The sequence below is a fragment of the Zalophus californianus genome, chromosome 9 (genome assembly GCF_009762305.2).
Source record: "Zalophus californianus isolate mZalCal1 chromosome 9, mZalCal1.pri.v2, whole genome shotgun sequence".
NCBI lineage: Eukaryota > Metazoa > Chordata > Mammalia > Carnivora > Otariidae > Zalophus > Zalophus californianus.
The window spans coordinates 109,541,510-109,549,046 of NC_045603.1; the positions used below are offsets into that span (position 1 = coordinate 109,541,510).

Genomic DNA, 7,537 nt, shown 5'->3' on the forward strand with positions numbered 1-7,537 from the left:
AGGGACTATATAATCATAAAGGAGACAATCCAAAAGAAGAAATAACAATTATAAATACTTATTCACCCAAATGGGAGCGCCCAAATATATAAAACATAATAACAAACATAAAGGAACTAATTGATAATAATATAATAATAGTAGGGGATTTTTTGGGGCGGGTGATTGGCAGAGCCGGCTGAGGCTTTATTTGGGAAAAGACACTTGAATTGGCTTTTAGTTGGGGGTATGGACAAGAGGGGGTACCCAGGGCAGTAGACTCCCCCCAAGTGTAAGCTGAGGACTGGGGCTGAGTCTTAGGTGGCTCTCCTGTTGCCGACCCTCCCCAGCATAGCTCCTTTCCCCCCAAAGCCTCTATGGCAGCCACAAGAGTGGGGAGGCTGGGAGGGACCACCATAGTTGTTCACTTGGACAGGACATCAGAGGACTCGGACACCAGCTTCCCATCACGGGTCTCTATCTTCTTCACAACCACAGCCTTGGAGGAGCCACTGCGGCTGAAAGAACCAGCAGGGCCAAAACTGGACTGGAAAGAGCTCAGGCCATAGTTGAGCCCAGGGCTTGTGAGGCCCCCATAGGCCGAGCTCAGGCCACCTGAGTAGCCACTGGTGGTCTTAGTACGGATATTCATGTTCTACATCCCAGACTCCAGCTGGCTCACCTCGCCTTCCAGCAGCTTGCGGTAGGTGGTGATCTTGATGTCCAGGGCCAGCTTGACGTTCATGAGCTCCTGGTACTCGCGAAGCTGCTGGGCCATGTCCTGCTTGACTCGCTGCAGGGAGGCCTCCAGCTTGCCCACCTTGGCATTGGCGTCCTTAATGGTCAGCTCCCCACACTGCTCAGCATCAGCAATCGCCGCCTCCAGGGCAGCCCTCTGGTTTTTGAGGGTCTCGATCTCAGCCTGGAGTCAGCTGATGCTCTGATTCATCTCAGAAATCTCCGTCTTCATGCAACGGGGGTCATCCCCCTGCTTCCCAGCCAGTGTCTCCAGCTCCTCATACTTGATCTGGTACCTGGTCTCCGCTTCAGCCTGGCTGCTGTTGGCAATGTCCTCGTACTGGGCCTTGACCTCAGCAATGATGCTGTCCAGGTCCAGGGAGTGGCTGTTGTCCATGGACAGCACCACGGAGGTGTCCGAGATCTGGGACTGCAGCTCATGGATCTTCTCTTCATACAGCTGCCTTAAGAAGCTGATCTCATTGGTTAGCCATTCCAGGCGGGACTCCAGCTCTACCTTGTTCATGTAAGCTTCGTCCATATCCTTCTTGATGAGGACAAATTCATTCTCCATGTCTGCACGCTCTTTGATCTCCTCCTTATATTTATTCTTGAAGTTCTCCACCAGCCCCTGCATGTTGCCAAGCTCCACCTCCAGCTTCAGCTTCTCGTGGCCCAGGGTGTCCAGCTGCCACCGGAGGTTGCTGATGTAGCTCTCGAACATGCTGTCTATGTTGCACCAAACACTTTTCTGCTGCTGCTGTAGGAGGCTCCACTTGGTCTCTAGAATTTTGTTCTGCTGCTCCAGGTGCCTCATCTTGTCGATGAAGGAGGCAAATTTGTTGTTGAGGGTCTTGATCTTCTCCTTCTCTTGGATGCCAGCAGCTTGGATGTTGGGGTCCACCTCCAGCTTAAGGGGGCTCAGCAGGCTCTCGTTCACTGAGGCAGCCCTGATGCCCCCCACACCTCTGACCCCACTGCTGTAGCCCCCGACCACACTCATGCTGCTGCTCAGGCCACCCCGGAAGCTGCTGCTGCTGCCGCCCACCTGGGAGAAGGCAGAGGAGTTGATGTGGGAGCCAGGCCCGCTCGTGTAGGAGAGGCTGCTGAAGGTCCGGGGGCTGGAGGTGGACATCTTGTAGGACTTCTGGGTCACCCTGATGGACATGGTGGAGGCCAGAGTGGAGGCTGGAGTGGAGGGGAGTAGACTGAACCTGACAGAGGTTCCAGAAGGAGCCTAGAAGCTGCTTCTAGGTCAATAGTAGGGGATTTTAGCACCCCATTTACAGCAATAGACAGATTATCTAAACAGAAAATAACCAAGGAAACAGTGGCTTTGAATGACACCCTGGACCAGATGAACTTAATAAATATATTCAGAATAGTCCATCCTAAAGCAGCAGAATACCCATTCTTTTGGAACATGGAAGATTTTCCAATAGGGTGCATATTAGGTCACAAACAGGCCTCAACAAATACAAAAAGATTGAAGTAATACTATGCACCATAACACTATGAAATTAGAAATCAATCACAAGAAAAAATCTGGCAAGACCACAAATACATGGAGGTTAAACAACATGCTACTAAAGAATGAATGGGCAATCAGGAAATCAAAGAAGAAATTTAAAAAAATACATGGAAACAAATGAAAATGAAAACACAATGATCCCAAAACTTTGGGATGCAGCAAAAGCAGTCTTAAGAGGGAAGTATATAGCAGTACAGGCCTACCTCAAGAAGCAAGGAAAATCTCAAATAAACAACCTAACCTTACACTTAAAGGAGCTAGAAAAAGAACAAAAAAATGAAGCCTAAAGCGAGCAGAAAGAATAAAATAATAAAGATTAGAGCAGAAATAAATGGTACTGAAACTAAAAAAAATTAAAACATATCAATGAAACCAGGACCTAGTTCTTTGAAAAAAAATTAATAAAACTGATAACCCCTTAGCCAGACTTATCAAAAAGAAAAGAGAAAAGGCTCAAATAAATAAAATCATGAATGAGAGATCACAACAAACACCACAGAAATACAGACAATTATAAGAAAATATTATGAAAAACTATATGGCAACGAATTGGACAGCCTGGAAGAAATAGATAACTTCCTAGAACTGTATAAATTACCAAAACTGAAATAGGAAGAAATAGAAAACTTGAACAGACCAATAACCAGCAAAGAAATTGAATCGGTAATCAAAAAACTCCCAACAAACAAAATTCCAGGGCCAGATGGTTTCCCAGGGGAATTCTACCAAATAATTTAAGAAGAGTTAATACCTTCTTAACTTAAGCTTATCAAACTATTCCAGAAAAATTGAAAAGGAAAGAAAAATTCCAAATTTATTCTATGAGGCCAGCATTACCTTGATACCAAAACCAGATAAAGACACCACCAAAAAAGAGAACTATAGGCCAATATCCCTGATGAAAATAAATGCAAAAATTCTCAATGAAATGCTAACACACTGAATCTAACAATACATTAAAATAATCATTCACCGCTACCAAGTGGGATTATTCCCGGATTGCAAGGGGTGGTTCAATATTTGCAAATCAGTCAATGTGATACATCACATTAAAAAAGAAAGGATAGGTACAATATGATCATTTCAATAGATGCAGAAAAAACATTTGACAAAGTACAACATACATCATAATAAAAACCCTCAACAAAGTAGATTTAGAGGGAACATACCATCATAAAGGCCATATATGAAAAACTCACAGCTAATATCATCCTTAATGAGGGAAAACTGAAAGCTTTTCCTCTATGGATAGGAACAAGACAAGGATGTCCACTCTCACCATAGTGCTGGAAGTCCTAGCCACAGCAATCAGACAACAAAAGGAAACAAAAGGCATCCAAGTCAGCAAGGAAGAAGGAAAACTTCACTATTTGAAGATAAGATGATACTATACATAGAAAACTTGAAAGATTCCACAAAGAAAAAAACTACTAGAACTAATAAATGAAATCAGTAAAGTCACAGGATACAAAATCAACATACAGAGATCTGTTGTATTGCTTTACATCAATAATGAAGCAGCACAAAGAGAAATTAAGAAAACAATCCCATTTACAGTTGCACCAAAAACAATAAAATACCTAGGAATAAATTTAACCAAGGGGAAGAAAGACTTGTACTCTGAAAACTATGAAACACTGATGAAAGGAATTGAAGATGATACAAAGAAATGGAAAAATATTCTATGTTCATAGATTTGGAAGAAGAAATTTTGTTAAAATGTCTATAGTACCCAAAATAATTTACACATGTAATGCCACCCCTATCAAAATACCAGCATTTTTCACAAAGCTAGAACAAACAATCCTAAAATTTGTACAGAACCACAAAAGACCCTGAATAGCCAAAGCAACCTTGAAAAATATAAACAAAGTTGGAGGCATCACAATTCTGGACTTCAAGTTATATTACAAAGCTGTAGTGATCAAAACATTATGGTACTGTCACAAAAGTAGAAACATAGACCAATGGAACTGAATAGAAAATCCAGAAATGAACCCACAACTATATGGTCAATTAATTTTCCACAAAGCAGGAAATAATATTCAATGGGAAAAAGACAGTTTCTTCAACAAACGGTGTTTGGGAAACTGGACAGCAACATGCAGAAGAATGAAACTGGACCACTTCCTTATATCATACACAAAAATAAATTCAAAATGGATTAAAGATCAAAATGTGAGACCTGAAACTGTAAAATCCTAGAAGAAAACCCAGGCAATAACCTCTTTGACATTGGCTGTAGCAACTTCTTTCTAGATAGGTCTTCTGGGGAGAGGGAAACAAAGGCAAAAATAAATGATTGGGACAACACCAAAAACAAAAGCTTCTGCACCTGGAAGAAGAAAATCAACTAAAACTAACAAAAAAAAAAGCTTCTGCACATGGAAGAAGAAAATCGACTAAAACTAACAAAAAAAAAAAGCTTCTGCACATGGAAGAAGAAAATCAACAAAACTAACTCTCCCTAGAGAATGGGAGAAGATATTCCAAATGACATATCTGATAAAGGGTTAGTATCCAAAAAATATAACAAACTTATAAAACTCAACACTTAAAAATGAATAATACAATTAAAAATTGGGCAGAAGACATGATTAGCCCCAACAGACATATGAAAAGATTCTCCACATCACTGATCATCAGGGAAATACAAATCAAAACTACAATGAGATACCACCTCACACTGTCAGAATGGCTAAAATCAACAACACAAGAAACAACAGGTGTTGTGAGGATGTGGAGAAAGAGGAACCATCTTCACAGTTGGTGGAAATGGAAATTGGTGCAGCCACTGTGGAAAACAGGATAGAGTTTCCTCAAAGAAGTTGAAAATAGAACTACCCTACGATCCAGCAATTGCACTAGTAGGTCTTTACCCAAAGAATACAAAAATGTTAATTCAAAGGGATACATACCCTCCAATATTTATAGCAGCCTTATCTATAATAGCCAAATTGTGGATACAGCCCAAGTTCCATTGACTGATGAATGGATACCACATCTTCTTTACATATATACATATATATATGTATGTATATATACACATATATACATATATGTATGTTAACTTGTATAATATATAATGTATAATATAACTGTATAATATATAATTATACAGACTATATGTCTATATTACATATTTATATGTATATATATTTATATTATATTAAATATATAATATATAATAATATATAATTGAATATTATTCAGCCACTAAAAATGAAATTTTGCCATTTGCAATGACATGGATGGAGCTAGAGAGTATTATAATAAGTGAAATAAGTCAGTCAGAGGAAAACAATACCATACGATTTCTTTTATAAGTGGAATTTAAGAAACAAAACAAATGAGCATAGGGGAAAAAAGAGAGAGAGGCAAACCAAAAAATAGATTCTTAACTATAGAGAACAAACTGATGGTTGCCAGAGGGGAGATGAATATGGGGGATGGATTAAATAGATGATGGAGTTTAAGGAGGGCGTATGTTGTGATGAGCACCAAGTGATGTATGGAAGTGTTCAAACACTACTTCGTACACCTGACACTAATATAACACTGTATATTAGCTAACTGGAATTTGAATATTTTTTTAAATAACAAGGCAACCTACTGAGTGGGAGAATATATTTGCAACAGAAAATCCAAGAAGTGGTTAAAATCCAAAATATGTATAAAATCTTCTACAACTGAACACCAAAAATACCACAAATAATCCAATTAAAAATGGACAGAGGACCTGATAGACATTTTTCTGAAGAGGATATACAGATGGCCACCAGACACATGAAAAGATTCTCAACATCACTATCATCAGGGAAATAAAAAATCAAAGTACAATGAGGTATCACTTTTCACCTGTCAGATAGCTAAAGTCAAAAACACAAAAAATAACAAGTGTTGGTGAGGATGTGGAGAAAAAGGTATCCTCAAGCACTTTTGGTGGGACTGCAAATTGGTTTAGTCACTGTGAAAAACGGTATGGAGGCTCCCGGCGCAGCCGCGGTCCCAGCTGCAGCACACAGCCTGGGTGGCTGGACGGTCCATGGGCAGCAGCGAGGGCCACGATGACAGATTACGGCGAGGAGCAGCGCAACGAGCTGGAGGCTCTGGAGTCCATTTACCCCGACTCCTTCACAGCTTGATTGCACATTGATCCAATCCTCCTAACAACTAGTCTTCCAAAATATAAATGGACTCTCCTGATACCACATTCTCCTTCAGTAGTGCTTCACTTGACAAGGCCCTGCTAAGTATTATTAGAAAATCCACCCAGTTTCACCATTACTGTGACATCTGAGGCTGGAGAAAATGATGAAACTGTCCAGACTACCCTCAAGTTTACATACAGTGAAAAATACCCAGAGGAAGCTCTTCTTTATGAAATATTCTCCCAGGAAAATCTAGAAGATAATGATGTCTCAGACATTTTAAAACTATTAGCATTACAGGCAGAAGAAAACCTTGGTATGGTGATGATCTTTACTTTAGTGACAGCTGTGCAAGAAAAAATAAATGAAATAGTAGATCAAATAAAAACTAGAAGAGAAGAAGAAAAGAAACAAAAAGAAAAAGAGGCAGAGGAAGCTGAAAGCAATTATTTCATGGCACTCCTGTTACAATCGAGAATTTCTTAAGTTGGAAGGCCAAGTTTGATGCAGAACTCTTCGAAATTAAAAAGAAACGAATGAAAGAAGAAGAACAAGCAGGAAAAAATAAATTAAGTGGGAAACAGCTCGTTGAAACAGATCATAGTCTTGACACATCTGATATTCTAGATGAATCTCTGTTCCAGGAAATGGATGACGTGGAGCTAGATGAAGATGAGGATGACCCCGACTGTAACCCAGCTGACCCGGACAGTGATCTGACAGACTAATGGGCCTTCCCCATCTGCACAGAGGGGTGACTGCCACAGCATCTGTGGCTGTCCTGGTGTGTGGATTTTTCTTTCTTTTTTTCTAAGAAAAAATAATTTCCAGGAGAATATTCTTCTGATAGCTCTCATCATTGAACTTAATAAACTGACCTTAAAGTTTCAAAAAAAAAAAAAAAACGGTATGGAGTTCCCACAAAAAATTAAAAATAGAGGGGGGCAGAGCAAGATGGCGGAGGAGTAGGAGACCTGGATTTCGTCTGGTCTCAGGAAGTCAGCTGAATAGGGATCAAACCATTCTGAACACCTACGAACTCAACAGGAGATCGAAGATAAGACTAGTAACAACACTCTGAACAGAAAACCGGCCACTTTCTGGAAGGTAGGACATGCGGAGAAGTGAATCCGAGGCT

At 40.2% G+C, this 7,537-nt stretch overlaps 2 pseudogenes; one reads left to right on the forward strand and one right to left on the reverse strand.

Annotated features, from left to right (window-relative positions):
- Nucleotides 1-403: 403 nt before the first annotated feature.
- LOC113922560 lies at nucleotides 404-1,903 on the reverse strand (annotated as a pseudogene).
- A 4,358-nt stretch (nucleotides 1,904-6,261) lies between these two features.
- On the forward strand, nucleotides 6,262-7,127 carry LOC113922643 (annotated as a pseudogene).
- The last annotated feature ends 410 nt before the right edge of the window (nucleotides 7,128-7,537 follow it).